This window comes from Macrotis lagotis, chromosome 6 (genome assembly GCF_037893015.1).
Source record: "Macrotis lagotis isolate mMagLag1 chromosome 6, bilby.v1.9.chrom.fasta, whole genome shotgun sequence".
NCBI lineage: Eukaryota > Metazoa > Chordata > Mammalia > Peramelemorphia > Peramelidae > Macrotis > Macrotis lagotis.
Window position 1 is genome coordinate 127,113,013 of NC_133663.1, and position 19,721 is coordinate 127,132,733.

Below are 19,721 nucleotides of genomic sequence, written 5' to 3' on the forward strand. Positions count from 1 at the left end.
AAATTATCAATAAAATTTCTTTAAAAAGGAAAAATGTAAGAGATTTTAGTGAACCAATATTTTGTGAGAAGGTGACAATAACATAAAAAGTTGCTTAAGCCAGAAAAGAAGCAAGAATCACAGAATTTGAGAGTTTAAAGAGGCACTAGTAGTCAACTAACCCAACATTAAAGAAAACTTCACTTGAACATATCCTTCATGTCTTTATCCAGCCTCTGCTTAAAATATTTCCAAGTAGGGAGAACCCACTAGAAGAAGAAGAGGGAAGGATGATGCATTCCCATCTGGAAAAGAGACAAATGAAGGAGGCTGGGATGAGATCTACAAATGTAAGTAGGAGTAAATACAAATTTAATATTTTAGAAATTTACCTTCTTATGGGTCATAGAGAGAACATAAAAGGATCACATTAGGATATTGTTCACGAATAGAATAGATTTCAGAATAGGTCACATATTAATTCAGATTAAATGGATGCTTTTTCAAAGTTGCCACATAAATTCATTTACTGATTTGGTTCCTTGCCAAATAAATTGCCAGATCTTAACAAAATTTATGTAACTAGAGCAGCAATTTTGAAACTATTTGTCTTATTATCCCATTATATTTTTGAAAATTGATGAGGATCCTTAAAGAGATTGTATTTATGTGAAAGTCATAATCATCATCATCATCATCATGTGAGCTATATCTGATATATTTAACATGTTAGAAATTAAAATGTCTTAGGATTGTTATAAAAATAGTTTTAATTTTAAGATAACTTGAAGAGGGACTTTTGGAAACTCTCAAGAGTTTCCAAACTCTTCCCAACTCTAAAAGAAAAAATCAAAAGTCTCAAGGGATGTGATAAAAAAATAAAAATGAAGGTGGCCTAATGGTGTCAGGAAATTATATTAAAGTGATAATTACTTTAAATAAAAATTGAAATGAGTTTTAGAAAAAGGAATGAAATGACTGATAGGACAAATTAAGTAAACAAGACTTGGAAACAATAAAATTAGTGGCACAGTTGATAAAGTATTGTTTCTGCAGTCAGAAAAGCATGAGTTCATATTTGACACTTATTTGCTCTATCACCCTGAGCAAGTCATTTAACCTCTGATTGTCTCAATTTCTTAAATTGTAAAATGAAGATAATAATAATACCTACCTTTCAGAGTTGCTGAGATAAATCAAATGAGAATTTTTTTTAAATTAGCAAAACCCTTAAGACAGTGGTTGGCACAGAAGGGTTATATATTCTCTCCTTCCTTCTCCCTCTTCTCACTTAATAGTACACTATTTGATAAACAATGGGACACTAATTGCTGGGTAAGAATTCACTATTTGATTAAAATTTACTGGAAAAACTTTAAAGCTGTCTGTTAAAAATTTTACATATACATAACCTAAATTTAAAAGGCCATAACATAAAAAAAATTGGAGGAAAATGGAGATGTTTTTGCATAGGTGTGACAAGAGCAAGGGGGGATAGAGGTGATCACAGAAGACAAAATGAACCATTTTGATTATTTCAAAACATTTAGAACTAATGTATTTAGAAACAGAAAGGAAATAATTACTTTGGAACAAAAACTTTTCACAGCAAAATTTTCAGATTAAGATCTGGATGGGGGGGCAGGGTCAAGATGGTGACAGGAGAGGATCCTCTCTTAGGTGCTCTCTCTCTGATATTTCCAAGCTTATAAAATAAGGATTCTAACTGAATTTTTGAGAGACAGAACCCACAGAGGGATCCAGTGAGGCAATTCTCCAGCCCAAGGTAACCTGGAAAAGAGTGGAAAGGCTCTTGGGGTTAGAGGGGCTGCCCACCAGGGTGAAGGAACTTCAGCCTCTTGGAGGCAGCCCCAGGGCACTAGGAGCTGAGGTTCACAGCAGTGGGGGCAATTTCCTCATCTACACCCTGGGGAGCACCAGACCCAACTTGGGGGATCAGCGGGGGGACCTGTGCTAGAGCAAACGTGAAGCCCAGCCCTCAGGGCACTCAGCAAGAAGCATGGCAATGGTAGCCCAGATTCAGGAATCAGAAGCAGGTGGAGCCAGTAAGCAGGAGCCCCCAGGTGTGAATGCCGAGCCTAGGTAGGGGAGTAGAGAGAGATTGCCAAGGTCTGTCCTCTGTCCCTGGAATAGGACTCTGTGTCTCTGACTACATTCAGATACTGATGGCAGTCTAGAACAGCAGCCCCATCCCCCACCTCAGCCCCATGGCAGAGGGGTACACTTGTGGTCATTCACAGACCAGGAAGGAAGACAGAGCCTCATGCACAGAGATCCTTGTGGGGGGTGTCCCAATAATACTCAAAAGCTCAGGAAGCACCCCAAAATCCGGCATAGGCTGGAGAAATGAGTAAGCAGAGAAAAAAGAGGAACAGCATTGAGAAATACTTTGTCTATGATCTCAAGAAGGATCAAAAAACTCAATCTGAAGATGAGAAAGTACAAGCTCCCTCATCTAAAGACTCCAAGAAAAACATAAATTGGGCTCAGGCTATGACAGAGCTCAGAAAATACTATGAAAATCAAATGAAGGAGAAAAGAAAAATTGAGAAAAGAATGAGAGAGATGCAGGAAAAACATGAAAAAGAAGTCGGCAGCTTAGTCAAGGAGATCCAAAACAAATGCTAAAGAAAATAACATGTTAAAAACCAGCATAGATCAAATGGATAAAACTGTTCAAAAAGTTATTGAAGAGAATTGGCCAGATGGAATAAGAGATAAAAAAAGCTCTCTGAGTAAAACAAATCTTTCAGATGTAGAATGGAACTGAGGGAAGCTGCTGATTTTACAAGAAATCAAGACAGAATACTTCAAAACCAAAAGAATGAAAAATTAGAAGAAAATGTGAAACATCTAATTGAAAAAAAACAACTGATATGAAAAAGAGGGGTGGTATGGGGGCTCAGGAAAGAAAATTTAAAAATTAATGGAATACCTTAAAGTCATGATCAGGAAAAGAGCCTTGACATCATTTTTAAAGAATTACTACAGGAAAATTGCCCAGATATCCTAGAAGCAGAGGGAAAAATAGAAATTGAGAGAATCCACCAATATCCCTGAGAAAGAGATCCAAAAAAAACCAACCCCTAAGAATATTATAGACAAGTTCTAGAACTCCCAAGTCAAAGAGAAAATATTACAAGCAACCAGGACACAATTCAAATATCATGGAGCTGCAGTCAGGATCACAAAGGACTTAGCAGAAAATACATTAAAAGCTCATAGGGCTTGTAATACCATATTCTGGAAGGCAAAAGAGCCTAGAGTGCAACTGAGAATCAACTACCCAGCAAAACTGAACATCCTCTTTCAGGGAAAAAGATGAACTTTCAATGAACCAGGGGAATTTCAAATGTTTCTGTTGGAATGGCCAGAGCTGAACAGAAAGTTTGATCTTCAGGTACAAGACTCAGGTGAAACATAGAGAGTGGAGGAAAAGGGTAAAATATGAGGGACTTAATGATGATGATGAACTACATCTCTTCCTGCATAGAAAATGATACTGATAATACTCATATGAACCTTCTCATTTAATAGAGCAGGCAGAAGGAGCTTTTATAGATGATGCACAGGAGAGAGCTGAATTTGAAGATATAATGTAAAAATGGGATCAGTGGCTAAAAGGGAAATGTAATAGGAGAAAGAAAAAGGAAAGGTGGAATAGGCTAAAATATTTCATATAATAAGATTCTTTTTATTATAATGAGCTATTGCAATGATATGGAAGGGAGATAGGCAAGGGGGATGAGGGAATCTTCATTCTCATCAGAGGTGGTTAGGAGAGGAAACAGCATAGATACTCAATGGGGTATAGACCTCTAGAGTAAGAAGAGAGAAGGGGAGGCAGGGGGAAAGGGGGATGTGAGTGATGGAGGAGAGCATGGACTATGGGGGTAGAGTGGTCAGATCTAACACATTTTCTTTTTTACTTCTTGCAAGGGGCTGGGATTGGATGGCCTGTCCAGGACCATAGGGCCTGCTGGATGCTAGGCCTAAGGGGTGGTATGGGGGCTCAGGGCCTCTTGGCCCCAGGGCTGGGGATCTGTCTGCTGCAGCAGAGACAGAGTGAAAGGAGAGAGAAAATATAGTATATGGTAATGGGGAAGTACGAATGGAGGGAGTTGCAATCAGCAATGGCAACAGTGGAAAAATATGGAAGTAGCTTTTGTGATGGACTTATCATAAAGAATGTGATCCACTCGTGACAGAGATGGAGGTGTTGGAACACATAATGAAGCATATTTATTATTATTATTATTATTATTATTATTATTATTATTATTATTATTATTATTATGGGGGTTCAGGGCAGGTGGGGCTGGGTGGCTTGCCTAGAGCCACACAGCTGGTGATTGTTGGGTGTCTGAGGCCCCAGATTTACACTTGGTGCTCGTGGCTCCAGGGCTGGTGCTCTGTCTGCTGCATATTCTGGCCGCCCTTATTATTATCATTATTATTATTTTTTATTATTTTGGGTCTTTTTTGTTTTTTCAGGGAAATGGGGTTGGGGTGACTTGCCCAGGATCACACAGTTGGGTGATTATTAGGTGTCTGGGGTTGGATTTGGACTCAGGTGCTCCTGGTTCCAGGGCCAGTGCTCCATCCACTGTGCCACCTGGCTGCACCTATCATTATTATTATTATTATTATTATTATTATTATTATTATTATTATTTTAATTTTTTTCTCTTTCTTTTACTTTATCACTTATGCAGCTCTATAGTTTTTTTGGGGAGGTGGTATTATGTTTACTCTGAAACAAGAATATTTTAGTAATGTATATAAAAACATCATTTGTACAAAAATAAGAATAAATAAATAAATGAATGAATGAATAAATAAAAAAGATCTGGATAGATCACAAAAATCATAAATCCTTTAATAATTTTGCCTCTTGATGGATTGGGAAGTAGTTGGAGTTAGCTGAACTGATATGGAGAGATAATGGAGAATAGATTTGAGTATTTGGTTTCTCTTGAATGCAAGTGCCTCTGAACCAGACTCTGAACTTTCCTCCATTAGGGAATTTGATGCTTCTGGTCATCTTTTTCCCTTTTTGTCCAGACATTAATCCCACTTTCTATTTCATTAAAGGTAAATTAAATAGAGTTCCTCCTTTTGGAAATTGATCTATATATATTGATTTGCCTACTCAGAAACATAGAATGTTGGTGTCAGAAGGAGGACTTTAGAACTCATGCATTCCCAACCCCTGATTTTACAACTGGGGAACCTGAGCCCCCCCAAAGAGAGATGATGTCTAAGTTCTGACATAATTACAGCAGCTATTAATTTCATTCCTACTTCATAGAAGCAATATTTTGTTAAGACTGTATGTCAAGAAAAAGTGACAATTTCTGTCTAGAAATTTGAAAAAAAATTAAAGGTAAAAGCAAAAAAAACCTTGTGATTTGGAGGTTATGAATGATCACAGAATTTTTTTTTTCATTTCAAACAAAAGATGCAGTTTTGTTCCAGCAACTGAATGGGTTTTTACCCATTTCCTACTGGTTAGGATTCTGGGTTTGTTCCATCTTTAGACTCAGTTATTGATTGACAAGTGTGGTGATACAGATGCAAATGGTGGATATTCACACTGGGGCACCACTTTATAATGGGAATTGATGAAATACAAGACTAACAGTAAGTGCTTACTCCTGTTGAAGACTCCGCCCATTAAAAAAAAAGGTCATTTTCCCTGGCGCCATTAGGTTGATGCCTGCACATGCAACAAAAGCCATTTTTGATAAAATCCATCTGAGGCAGTGGTTCCGTGTAGATATAGCCACTAGAGAACAAATGACGGTCACCTGAAGGTAATAAGTGCTTCAGAATGCAGCAAATAATCTCATGCACCAGCAGACCAATTACTTTTTGAACTGAACCCTCCAACCATTAATGATGGCATGCCAGCCATGTTTTCCTAATTGGTTCATGAATATGTTAAGCATGCTACAGTCATAAGCCCTCTGTCAGTTATTAATTCTATGGCTTCCTTTCTATCTCAAAAGACTAACTCTTTTAAAAAGAAATTATATTGATTGAAAAGGATTTTATAAAAAAACACATTGTCTTTATGCTACAATTTTTTCTAATTGTTTACAAATAATGATTTCTTCCCACCTTTATACAGAAATGGAATATTGACACACTGAGGGATAATTTAGAGGGGTTTTTTCACTTTTAAAGTATAATGCCCCTATACAAGAAGATTTCAAAGTGTTTCTTCATCCTTGAGAAATAGATCCAGATGTTCAACAGCTGCCACAATTTAAATTACTTTTTGTCTTATCATCATCCTCATCACCATCATCATCATTATCATCATTGTTGTCCTCATTGTCAACACCATCATTGTTAATGAAAAAGAATCTTATGTTTCCATAGAATATACATTTGTCAGCAACTTAGTAATAAATACATAATACAGTGGTGATAATCAGCAAAGAAGACCACCTGGATTTGAACATAATTCTCTATATTTCAGTTCCCTAATGACTTTTCCCCCAGTTTCTATTGAGATAAGAACAGACTATTAATTTTCTTTTTTTGCATGTAGATGGAATCACATAGCCAGAGAATATGAAGAACTTGGGCAAGAGTGGGAGGTAAAGTAGTAAAGTACTGGTAAACCTTTAACAAAGTAAATATTCAGGAAAAAAAACACTTTAAAGTTTAATCTGCATTATTAATGCTTTTTCTATCTCTTTCTTAAGTCTGGAAAAATTAACAAGATAATAAATCAAGCCCTAATTGTTGCATGTGAGGTATAAATTATTTTATTCAAAATTTTGACTTTTTCTAGGAGATATATAGTTCTAGGACATCTCTGAGTTAAAATGAGAAATGAGAGGAAAACTTACAAATTACCTCTCCGCTGAGTTCTTAGCAAGACCCCCCCAGAATTTGCTTGTAGTAGGGCAATTGAAAATAATTCTAAAGATTCCTTTTCCCTGTGATCTCATTGTTATCAAGCATACTCTGCCTTAACCCCATCAAAGATATTCCTTTCACTCAGACATAACTGGAAAAGTGAGACCTACCATTTATTTCTCTATGTTCCAGACATTCTTTTGTTACTATTGCAGTTTCTTGATTCCTTCCTCTCTGCCCTAGGAGAAATATAAAGCCTGGGTATAGAGTTTCCCACCTGGGATGGGGGTGAGAAGTGACATTGAGTAGTAAAGGATATTATGGAATGCTGCCCAGTTTTGTTTTAAGCATTGGATATATATATATATATATATATATATATGTATATATATATATATATATATATATACACACAATTTAGCAAATACATGTTTTAGAGAGGCAGCATGGAGTCAGAGGAACCAGAGTAGAAAACTAGTTCCATGGAATCCACTAAAACTTGCATTGTGCTGCTATAGCCTTCAAAAACTCAAGGTTACCTATCCCTCATCATCGGTTGAGCTGAAGTAGAATTTTAGTAGAAGTGATCATGTTCTTAAAAATGACAATTCAGATTTTATAGGAATTACGTTTGAGAGAAAAAAAGATAGAAAAACTGTATACAGACAAATTTGATTTATGTGAGAGTAAAAATAGCATGACAGATAGAGGACAGACCTTGGAATCAAGAAGATCCAGCTTCAAGACCTGTATATGGCATATACTAGATCTGATACCCTGGATAAATCAGCAAACCTCAAAATTCCCCAGGCCACTCTCCAAAATGGAAATTATAGATGAATTACTAATCTTCATCAGTGTAAAGATTCTACTTAAAAAGAATTTCCTAGACAATTGAAATTGCAAGTCTGGATTCATCACCCCATTGTCTGTCTATCTACTGGGACATATAAAAAGTTTGAGAGACATTGTTTGTAGTTAATCACTTTATTAAGCATGTGATCAGTAATCAATAAAAGGGCTCAGGGGCACTCTTGAATGCTACATGGAACCCATTCAGTGCTACTATGTGCCTTGCAAGAGTGGGTATTCTGAGGGTGGCAAACAACTTTGATTGGTTAACAAGTAATAAAAGAATGAATGTTATAATCAGAGGTGGGCTTATTATTGTAATTATTGGAGAAGGAATTTCTTAGGTGAGCCATCACTACTGGGTACTCTGATCACTTAGTCTTGGACAAAGAGACATCTCTTATTCAGATTACCCCTGCCTAGGGCAATCTAGAGAGAGTGTCCATCTCTTCCCAGATCTGACTGTAACATAGAATGGAAATTCACTTAGATAAAGTTCTTAGTAAAGTCCTCTAGTTAGGTAGAGCAATAACTCCCATCTAAGATCAAAAGGCATATACCCAGGGATTTTGATAATTTTATCCATCAACAATATCCTTCAGATTCTGCCTTGACCTAGTAGAGAACGAGGATCTTGGAATGGAAAACAATCTAGGTCTCCTCAATATTAACAATCAGTTATTTAATAATGATTTCTTTTGTAGGGTGTGGGTATAGGATGCATGGTATAAGAAATGTCTCTCAGAGCTTCTTAGAATAACTGTACCTAAAGCTGCCCTTTAATTGACTATTGCCTCAAAGGTGCGTATGCTATAAAATGCAATAAGAAATTACAAATATGACAGAAACTCTATAACCAGTCTAGCTCCTACCTGAGAATAAGACCAAAGAAATATTACCTCCTGTGGTTAGCTTCTCTCCTCTCAACTTCTTACCATAAACTTCCTTGCTTAGCCAGAAATCACTATTATTGACTATCTAATTTGTTAGCAGTATCAAGTAAAAGAAATATAAATGAGCAAATAAGCAATGTATAGGGGACTGAAATATTTCCCATTTTCTGGGAAGGCAGCTAGTTTTTGCTTTCACCTATTTCCATCAAATTCACTACTGCTGGTTTGTTCTGTTCTTAGTTCCAGCCCACTCTTCTGCCATTCATTCATATATATACCTTCTTTCCCTTCACTATCTAGTCTGTCTGATTGTCTGCTTTTACCTCATTCTTGACTCTCCACTTCTCCTCATATTTCCTCTAATCACGGGAAAACGTCCTTTCCTCAAGACTTGATGAAACCTTAAAACAAAATGTGATCTCCTGAAAGTCTACAAACATTCTGACCCAAGGACTCTCTATCCCAGGAAAAGATGTTGTGGAGATTGTTTGTTTTCCAGTCTAAAAGATAATCATGGTCTTGGATGTGCTGTATTATTAAAGGTACTGTATCATTTCCCAAAGTTTAAATGATTTTGGAGCAATGGGTGGAAACGTGTGTATGTGCATGTTTCATTGATAGATGGAACACCTAATCAGGAAAATACCTTTACTAATCCAAATTGGTACCTTTTCTTCTATTTTAAGCCTGAGAGAGTTAGTTACCTAAAATTGAGAGATTAAATGTCTTGCCCAATGTTACACAATCAGGGTGGAGCAGAACTTGAATCTAAATCTTCCTGATTTCAAATCCAGTTTTATTTTTTCATTATTTTGCCTTTCAAGTGTGTATATGTGCGGCGCTCTCTCTCTCTCTCTCTCTCTCTCTCACACACACACACACACACACACACACACACACACACACACACGCTTAGGAAAAGCATTGTATACTCCCATCTTCCTAGTCATCTAGGCTCAAAACCTCAAAGTCATTCTTGACTTCTTCCTCACACTCACTGCAAATACCAATCTCTTGTCAAGTCTTGTTTTTACCTTTACAGCATTTTTTATCTAAGTCCCCTCTCTCCGTTCACATAGCCAACAGTCTTTGTATAGACCCTCATCACTTTTCACCTCAATTATTGCAATAGTGTTCTAATTGGACCCCCTGCCTCAATTCTTTCCCCATTCCAATCTAGCCTCCACTTAGTTGCCAAGGAGATTTTCCTAAAGCATAGATAAGCTTGACCGAGTCCCACTGCTTCCAACTACCCCTTCCAACCCAAATAAACTCTAATGGCTCCTTATTACTTCTAGAATCAAAACTAAATTTCTCTGCTTAAAAGCCTTGCACCTTCTTGCCTTTCAAGTCTTCTTACACTTTACTTCATTCTGCTGTTTCTTGGAAACAACACTCCATCTCTACATTCAGTATCTTTGCACTGGCTTTTTCTTAAACCTCTGTATCCTCATCCCAAGTTTTTAAATTCATTGAATTCTTTCAAGATAGCTAAAATTTCACTTCTGTAAGAATTCTTTCCTTGTCCTTCCCCCTCCCAACTTAGTGCATTTTCCTCTGAGATTCACTTCAAACTGTTTTTGTATATACCTTGGACTTACTAGTTATCTGTATTGTAAATAGAACTAGAAAAAGATCTCTTAGAGGGGAGGGAAAGTGTTTTTGCCTCTGTTTGCTTCTCTAGCATGTAGTATTGTGCCTGTCACATGGTACTTAATAAATGCTTGCCGATGTAATGAATAAATGAGTATTATATTAAATATCTATACAGATATATGCAGATTATAAGTCTATCTCCATGTATGCAGATAGGCATCCTGACATTGTTCCACACTAACACAAATTGGCTGAAACAGTGTTAAAAGGGTCAGTTTTACCAGAACAATATTATAAATATTATAGATGGAGAATCAACTGAACAAGAATCAATTGAACAGTTTTATAGCAGGCTTTTATTACTTGATGATATATTAATATAGTTGCGAAACAGCAGTAGGCATACAATGTGCATATTATGTGTATATTCATAAATCTGTTTGTTTATGTGTGCGCCATGCATTTCACAGTGTCTTTTTCTACAGAGATGAAAATGCAGATATTGAAGGTGTTATTTCCAACTTAGCATATCTTTACCTCAGTAGAGTGGTCTGGGGCAGACCAAAGGAGCATTAGTTATTGCTGCTATTTTGTAGTTCAAGCTGATTTCCCCATAAAAGAAGACAAGAACACAATGATCTCCTGGAACTATAGTATGAGAATGACAGGAATACTTAATCTTTTCCAAGCTGTGCCACTGTCCTAGGGGGCATCTAAATTCAACAAATAAAGTGACTTGATGAATAATCTCATTGCTTTTTCTCTTTACTATCTGAAAATTGTGTGACCAACAATAGTCTCTTTCTGACAATTTATTGAGAAATCACTCTTAAATACCATCTTTATTTAACAAAGACAATATTCTCTGATATAATATTCTTTTATAGTTCCAAAAGTATTATCATTTTCTAAATGAATAAAAAGCACTTATAACTAGTTTAGTTGCTCAGAGAATTTTGATCAATTACAAACACTTTTGAATTGTGATTCTGAGAAAACTTCCCAGAGTTCCTGGGATAGCAGGAAAATCAAAATTAGTCAATATTTAAAGAAATTAATTCACAGACTATTCATTGGAATATCAAATATTGAAGCTGAAGTTAAAATACTTTGGCCACATAATAAGACAGGATTCATTGGAAAAGACTTTGATGCTTGGAAAGATTAAAGTTCAGAGGAAAAGGGGATGGTAGAAGATAAAAATAGTGCTATGAAAACAATGAACATGAACTTGGGAAGATTTAAAGATATAGTGGAGGATAGAGGACTTGGTGTCCTATGGTTCATGGATTCATGAAAAATCATCTATGATTGAATAACTAAACAACAGAATATAATTCTCTCCTTTTTTTCAGTCTTCTTATACCTTATACCCCTTCCTTCCTCCTATCTAACCCTTTCATGTACTCAATTATCAAGTAGCAGTGACCACCTTGCAGTTTTTAAAGTGTTCTTCATTTCCTAACTCCAAGAATTTTCACTGGCTCTTTCCCAAGCCTAGAATGCTTTCCCTTTCCCTCTTTGTCTCTTCTTCATAGATCCTCTAGGAGACATCTTTCTAGCCAGAAATTGACTTCTCACATATTTCAGCTGATTTTTCAAAATTTAAATAAAAATATTCAGAAGAAAAATGAAAATGATCAATGATCATATAAAAATTCACCAGTTCCTTGATAAGAGAAATGTAAATTCAAACAGCTCCAAAGTTTTACTGAATATGTAGCAAGTTGGCAAAGATGATAAAAATTGAAAAAAATTTAAGTCTGAGGGGCAAGGGGAAGACACACATGTTATTCACTGTTAATGGAGATATGAATTGGTCCAAATGGTCTTGGAAACAATTTGGAATTATTCATAAAAAGATACTTTGAATCAGCAACTGAACCATCAAGCATATCATAGAAGTCAGTGACAGAAAAGGAAAAAAATTATCAAAATATTAATAGCAGCAAATTTAACTGCTAAGTAGTACTGACAATCACTAATGATTTTATTTTCTAAAATTGGAATCTGACCTTGAGAAGCTCAACACTGACATTGGCTGTCTTGGTAGTTCTTAACTGGCTTTTTATCCTCCATCCTACTGACATGGAAAAGTTGTTCATGATCTTCTTTTCCTTACATCCATTTGTTTTGGGGTAACTTTGCTTAATGTGTTCCTTTAAATGGACTTATTCATTCAGAATAGCTCTGAATACCCGAATAACAGAAAATCCTACCAGGTTCTGCTGAATTCTAGTCCTGTGACCTAGAAATAAAGTAGTTAACTACTCTTTCCCCCCCCTCCTCCCCTCCCCCAGTTATTTTTGAATATTTTATACAATATTTTACTGTTGTTTCACAAAATCAGTAAAAGAAATAAACATTAGAAAATATTTTGTATAGCAGAATATTCATGGCTTCTCCTAGATCCATCTCTAAGCTAAAATACAGACATAACTACAAATTCAGGACTTATAATCTAGTCCCATCACTGTCATATCTCTTTGATTAAGCAAAAGTATATAAGAAATATAACACCATTCTATGGGGCGGCTAGGTGTCATAGTGGATAAAGCACCAGCCCTGGAGTCAGGAGTACCTGGGTTCAAATCCGGTCTCAGACACTTAATAATTACCTAGCTGTGTGGCCTTGGGCAAGTCACTTAACCCCGTTTGCCTTGCAAAAACCTAAAAAAAAATGAAATATAACACAATTCTCAACTGATGTCTTACTCATGGTTTCTACTATGATTAGTATTTAGATGAAGAACCCAGGAAGTGTGATGCATGCAGTCTTTTGTAGTTCACTCTCATGGCATGAGAAAATAAACTTTGGTGCAGATAGAATCTCTTAGTATCAGTACTTTTCTGTGTGGTATCATGTCCCTAGAAGAAACTTCTGACTAACTCTCAGAAGAGCTAGTTCATTACTTTTTAAAGAGGGGGATTTGTGTACAAGGTAGGTTCAGTGCAGAATATGAAAAGTTAGGGACAGAAGCAGAATCTAAAATATTAATGATATAAGGAGTTACCAGATAAGGAAATTCCCTTGATGTAGACTGGTAATTTCTGTGCAACTTTTAATCTTGAGAGTTGTTTATTGCAATAAGAAGTTAAATGACTTGCCTAGGTTCACATAGACCACGTGTATCAATAAACCAATCAATAAATATTTTAAGGATCTACTATGTGCCAGATATTGGGCCAATACATGAACCCCAGGCTTCTTGACCTTGAGCCCAGTTACCTACACATTACGTCTTATTGTCTTTTCCATTATGTCCTACTGGCTCCTATAATTCAGTGATTAATAACTAGATGAAAATTGCCTGGGAATGAAAAAGCTCCTCACCTCCCCCCTTTGCTTATAGTCAGGTACATTTTTAGGTATAAATATTACTCATTACATTCCATGTTTGAATTAGTTTAGCTAACCAGAAAGAGTTTTATATTCTAAGGTTCAACAGGGAAACGACAATTTATGTCTTTATTATCCAAGAAACAAGTCACTTTAGGGAAAGGATTAAATATGATGGCATTAAAAATCTTTTGGCATAACAAATAAAATTGTCAAAATTGAAAACTAAGATTGTACACAGGAGAGCTCTCTAAAGCATGGAAAGTGAAAACACAAACACATACATAAACACACACACACACACACACACACACACACACACACACACACACCAGTTTCTGAACAAACTGGAATTTGTAATTTCAGTCTACCATTCTTTTTCAGACAAATTTTATCAATTGTTTCTCCCTTTGATCCAGGTCTTATATTCCAATCAGATTCTTTGGATTTCACCTAGATCATCACTAACTAAAATCAAGGTCTGCTAATCCCCTGAAATGAGAATGTTGGGTGGATTGACTACTGACTCCTGTGAAACTAATTTAGAGAGGAAGAAGTCTCATTGTGAGTTCCTGATAACTGGCAGGGTAGTGACAGGGAAAGGCTCTCAAATTGGGTGAATTCTGGGAGTGACCAAAGCCTGGATTTCACAACTTTTTTAAAGAAGATGAATGAACACATTGGTGAATACAAACAAGGTAGAGATCACCACTGTGGTCTCAAGATCATCGCTCCTCAGATTAATGTTATACTAACACCAATAATAATAATTGACATTTATATAATATTTCAAAGTTTTCAGTGTTTTATATAGATTATCTCATTTAACCTTTGCAATGAATCCATAAGATAATTAGTACAGATAGTAATATCTCTAGTTTACAAATCAAGCAATCGCAAGTGACTATTATGTATCTAACTGTGTATTAGATCCTGGAGACACAAATACAAAAGTGAGATAATTCTTGTCCTCAAGGAGCTTATATTCAACTTTGAGAATTCAACACAGTCAAAAATAAGTAAATATAGGACATATACCAATTAAATAGAATGATTCAGGTAGTAGACCCTAACAAGTAGGGAAATTAGAACAGAGTACTTGAATAGGACTGCATTTGAGATAAAGCTTCTAAAAGGTGGAATTGAAGAGGGAGAATATGCTAGTTATGAAAGGAAAATGATATGGGTTGCCACTGGGTGGTTTGGAGTAAGTTTAGATAAGGGAACAGATGCCAGAGACATCAATTGCATATGGATCATGGTTGGAGGAAGGGGAAGAACACTGAAATAGTTAAGCATGGCTCATATTATAAAACTGAATAAGAAGAATGGGGGTGCTCTTGATAGAAATAAGGAAACTGAGATGAAAAGTGGATTTAAGGTTGAAAAGCTAAAGTGTTTATTGTATGAATATGTTGAGTTTGAGATGCCTATGGGATATAGAAGTATTTATGTCCAGCAGTCAATTGGAGGAGGAAGAAACTCTATCTGAGAGTCACTTACATAGATAAAGTAGTTGAATTGGGCGAACTAGGTGGCCTGAGTTCAAATTCAGCCTCAGACATTTGATAGCTGTGTGACTGCATAAATCATTTAACCTTGTTTGCCTCAATTTTCTCATCTGTAAAATGAGCTGAAGAAGGAAATGACAAACCATTCCAGCATCTTTGCCAAGAAAACCTCAAATGGGATCCAAAAGACATGACTGAAAAGGACTAAACAGCAAACAGTTGAAAGCATAGTAACTTATAAGATCATCAAGAAAGAATATAAATAGGAGATATTTTAACATTATTTGTCTTATGAACTTCTTTAATGCTCTGGTGAAGACTATTTGCTAAATGAATACTCATATTTCCTATTCTAGAGACGATGAAGATTATGAGAAGTAGAATCCAAACAGTGCTTCACATCCCATCAACTTCCTTGTTGATAAGGGGCTATATTAGCCCGTTATATTTCATCACAACTACAATTACTTACACTGATATAGGACACTATGTAGTAAAGTACCTTCATTTATGTCATGTCATAAGATTTTAATAATAATTCTAATTTTAACCTTACTTTCTGGATGAAAAAAAATTAAGTTTGGCAAAGTTGAGATTTACCCATGATCTGTTCTTACTCCAGGTCCCTTTTGTTTCCCAGTAAACCACACCATCTCTCTGTATCTAAACTTCTTTATCAACCTCACTATACAAGAGTGAATTAGCCAGCATATTTTTATTATCCACAACCTGAGCTCTTGCATCTCTTCATTGTGGATGACTGCATTTTAGCAGGTTTTATACCCTCTTAATTTTACCTACTTCATATAGTAGACATGGGAAATAAAATTCAGTGAAACTCAAACCACTCACATCTGTTACATGTTAGCAGTTCTGCTAAATCAGTAGAGAAGACCAAAATCATTGTCTAAAATGAACTGTTTATCCTATCTATAGTTTTCAATTAATCTTTGTTTGCTATTACCATGAATAATTTAGAGTTCAGATTATGGCACAAATTTAGATCCTAACCTTGTGTTAATGAACTTTAAAAAACATTTAATATCATATTTATTACTTTAAAATATATAAAACCATTTTTGACAACTATATTTCAATATACTTGGTTTCCTTTGGAACCCTATGGTTTTTTAATTATTATTTTATACATTTTAAAACATTATTATGGTAAGAAATCTTTGCCAGACTGACAGAAGTCTATGATGCAAAAGAAGGTAAGAATCTCTCCTTGTATGCTTGTATTCATCAGTAAAGCAGCAGGGATGGGGATTGTACTCGGAACTTCATTAGGACAAGAAACTTTCAGCTGTTCCTTTACCAGAACAGGCTGATACCTTTTCTATTAACTATATTATTTGAAGATCACCCAGACTAAAGCACAAAAGGTATATTTGTATAACTCACATGACCAACGATTTGGACTGAGAGTTAAACAGAGGTGTAAGGTTGATTTGCCTTTGGGAAGTTGTCAGGCTACTTAAAGAACCCCCAAACATTTCACTGCAACAAAGGTCCATTTTATTTTTGCTTTTTGCAAGGCAATGGGATTAAGTGACTTACCCAAGGTCATACAGCTAAGTAAGTATTTAATGTATGAGGTCAGATTTGAACTCAGGTCCTCCTGACTCTAGGGCCAATGCTTTATCCACTGCCACTTAGCTGCCCCCAAAGACCCATTTTAAGGCCAATATTCTACCAGTATTCTCATAAGACTATGAGATCTAGAAATCTGCAGTTTCTAAACAATTAAAAATGAGACTCACCTATAAAGCAATAGAGAGGTTCAAGGTGAATATGAACAGACTGCAAAATGTAACTAGCAAGGAACTATGAAGAAGATAAGGTAGGAGACTGAAGCATTGAGTTCCATGGGATAAGGATCTACCTATTATGGAAAATTCCCAATAAATAGAGGTTGGAACCTCTCCAAAAAGAGATGAAGGAGTTGCCTACATCTATAAAACCAGTACGTGCCCCTCCCCCATCTTGTTATCACAGCATGGGAGAAAATGAGCAAGAAACACGAAGAATAAACAGACATCCTTGGAGGGAACATACACATTAGTGAAATCACAGATCTTTTGAGTATTTTGAGTTTAATGGAAAGATTATACTTTGAAAATTAGGTTAGGAGAATGACTCATTCACCATCATATCTCTGACTGGTTTGAATTTGTCTGATACTAGAAATACTAGAAAAGAAGTATTATTCAGAACATAAGTTTTTAATTCTGACAACATGTACTTTATTATTTGAAAACATGAAAGTTGAGACGGGAACTCTCTATGACTGTCCCTTCTGTGGTTTAGCAGTATGTCCTAAATTGTTGCTGTTCAGTTGTTTAAGTTGTATCTGATTCTTCATGATCCCATTATGGGTTTTCTTTGCAGATTTACTGGAATTATTTGTCTTTTTCTTCTCCAACTCATTTTACAGCTGAGGAAAGTGAGGCACACAAGGTTAAGTGACTTAACCAGGGTCTCTCAATATGTAATAATCAGTATGTAAAACTATATTTGCACTCAGGTCTTCCTGGCTCTTAGTCCAGCGCTCTATCCACTGTTCCATCTAGCTGTCCTAAGTTCTTAAATTTTACTTTAAAGAGAAATTAAATCATTTGTCCAAGATTAAACATGTTAACTATAAGAGATGGGTTTTGAATTCCATGAACTCAAGTCTAGAGCATGATCTATTGTATTGTTTCTGCATCTGTATTTTCTATTATTCAGATATTATATAACAACATAGTGAAAGACTTAAATATATCTTTAGATGTATCATAAGCATCCTGATCAATAGTCATAATTAAAGATCAAGTGCATGAGGAAAAAGACAGAATTATGTGCATAGCAAGTTACAATTGAAGTGATCAGGATCCTTCTTTGAGGAGTCATATTTTATCAAAACAAATGGTTTTATCTTGTATTATGCACTGGTTCCCTAGTATGGGAGATAATATACTTAAAACATCTTTACCACTTGTTCGGAAACAGAGAAGTAAATAATAAATCAGGATTATTATCCTAAATTGCAAAAATTGAGAACAAGACATGAATTCTTCTTCTAGTACTCAATTATGAAGTAATAAAGAGGACATAATTAGTGATGAAGAGATAATTCCTTTCAGGGGGTGAATTCTAGTAATAAATTCTGTAGGAATGAAATCCTGATACAGACGAATAAGAAAACATAAAAAGTAATCAAGGCTTTTAAAAGAATCACATAATAGCCCTGGGAACATTGGGAATGGAAAAGTTATGGGAAGGGGGATAAGAAGGTGAAGAAAGTTAAATATGATAACAGTAGACAAAAGACTATTGTATCTCCTGGAAGGTCTGCTTCCCCTCTTCTCCCCCCACCTTATAGTTCAGGTCACCGAAGAAGGCAGTAAGACAATTAAAAGATAGTAGAGAATATTTTACTGCATAAAGTCTTGAAGTTACTAAAACATAGATTAAGTAATTATATTAATTCTTTGTTCCAGGAACATATGGATAATAATAAGAGCAGATACTAGGAATAGGTAAGACTTTTTTTCCCTTGTAAAATAATAATGTTGAAAGAAATCAAAGGATGTTAAAAGACTGGAATGAAGATTTTTAACTGGTACCACAATGGAGACTTTTAAATATTATAGATGGTATATAAGTAAAAGATGAGATTAAAGGCATAACTTAGTACAACCTCCTGACGGCCATATTTTTGAGGAATGATTATAAATTTGGCAGTTCCTTTATTAGATTTATATTTTTTTTTTATTTTAACGTTTTTCTATTTTGTATGGTTCATGGTGGATAAATGAATGAATGAATGAAGAAGTAGTTATAAAGAGTTATATGAAAGGTCCTTTGCCAAAATCTTGGTATATGAACAGAAAAGTAGAGTTCCAGTTCTCAAGGAGCTCACTTTATAAGAGTGGGAGACATCAAATACCAAAATCTTAGTGATGTATAGTGAGCAGCAGTAAAGCTGATGTTAATACATATTCTCTAGAATCATTTTTGTTAATAAACTCACATCTATATTTGAAAATATCATAGACTTTGGCCCACACAGGACAGGGAGTATGAAGTGATGAATAGAAAGCTGGCTCTGTGACCTCGGTTCAAGTTCTTTATTTGAAATAGGTAAGTCACTTAACTTCTCAGTGCTTCTAAGTACTTCTTTAAGACTTCAAGTTACAGAATTAGAACTGATCTGTATTCATATAGAAGTGAAGGAAGAGTTAGAATAACATTGAACATCTTTTTTTACTATACCCTCATCGTTTATACCCATTTTTAGAGGTGAAAGCAGTAGAGAGAGTAGATTTCAAAAAGGAGAACCACCAAAAATCTTTCCAATAATTAATTTTCTAATTTGTCTGTCTAAAAATAGAATTTGTTGCACCAGGAGGTAAGATTGCCATTTCTGACCTACTTTAAGTGAAGGCAAGCTGTCTACCTATTGTAGAGAGAATGCTTGCTCAGGAACAAGTTAGATTTAGGTCATCTTTGAGATCCTTTCTAACTTTTAGAGTCTATGATTTCATGATCTTTACATCCTATTCATCAAATATTGCAAACCCAATGTTATTCTCTGGACCTTGCAGAAATATGGGAACCTAAATCTGTGATTTTACTGAATACAAAACAAAATGATTTTGTAAAAAATTT

General features: G+C 35.4%; 1 long non-coding RNA gene across 1 annotated transcript; it reads left to right on the forward strand.

Annotated features, from left to right (window-relative positions):
* Nucleotides 1-219: 219 nt before the first annotated feature.
* LOC141491820 (uncharacterized) lies at nucleotides 220-19,144 on the forward strand. Its single transcript, XR_012469779.1, has 4 exons — nucleotides 220-329; nucleotides 6,560-6,608; nucleotides 18,551-18,589; nucleotides 19,107-19,144. It is a non-coding gene; the product is annotated as an uncharacterized LOC141491820 (long non-coding RNA).
* The last annotated feature ends 577 nt before the right edge of the window (nucleotides 19,145-19,721 follow it).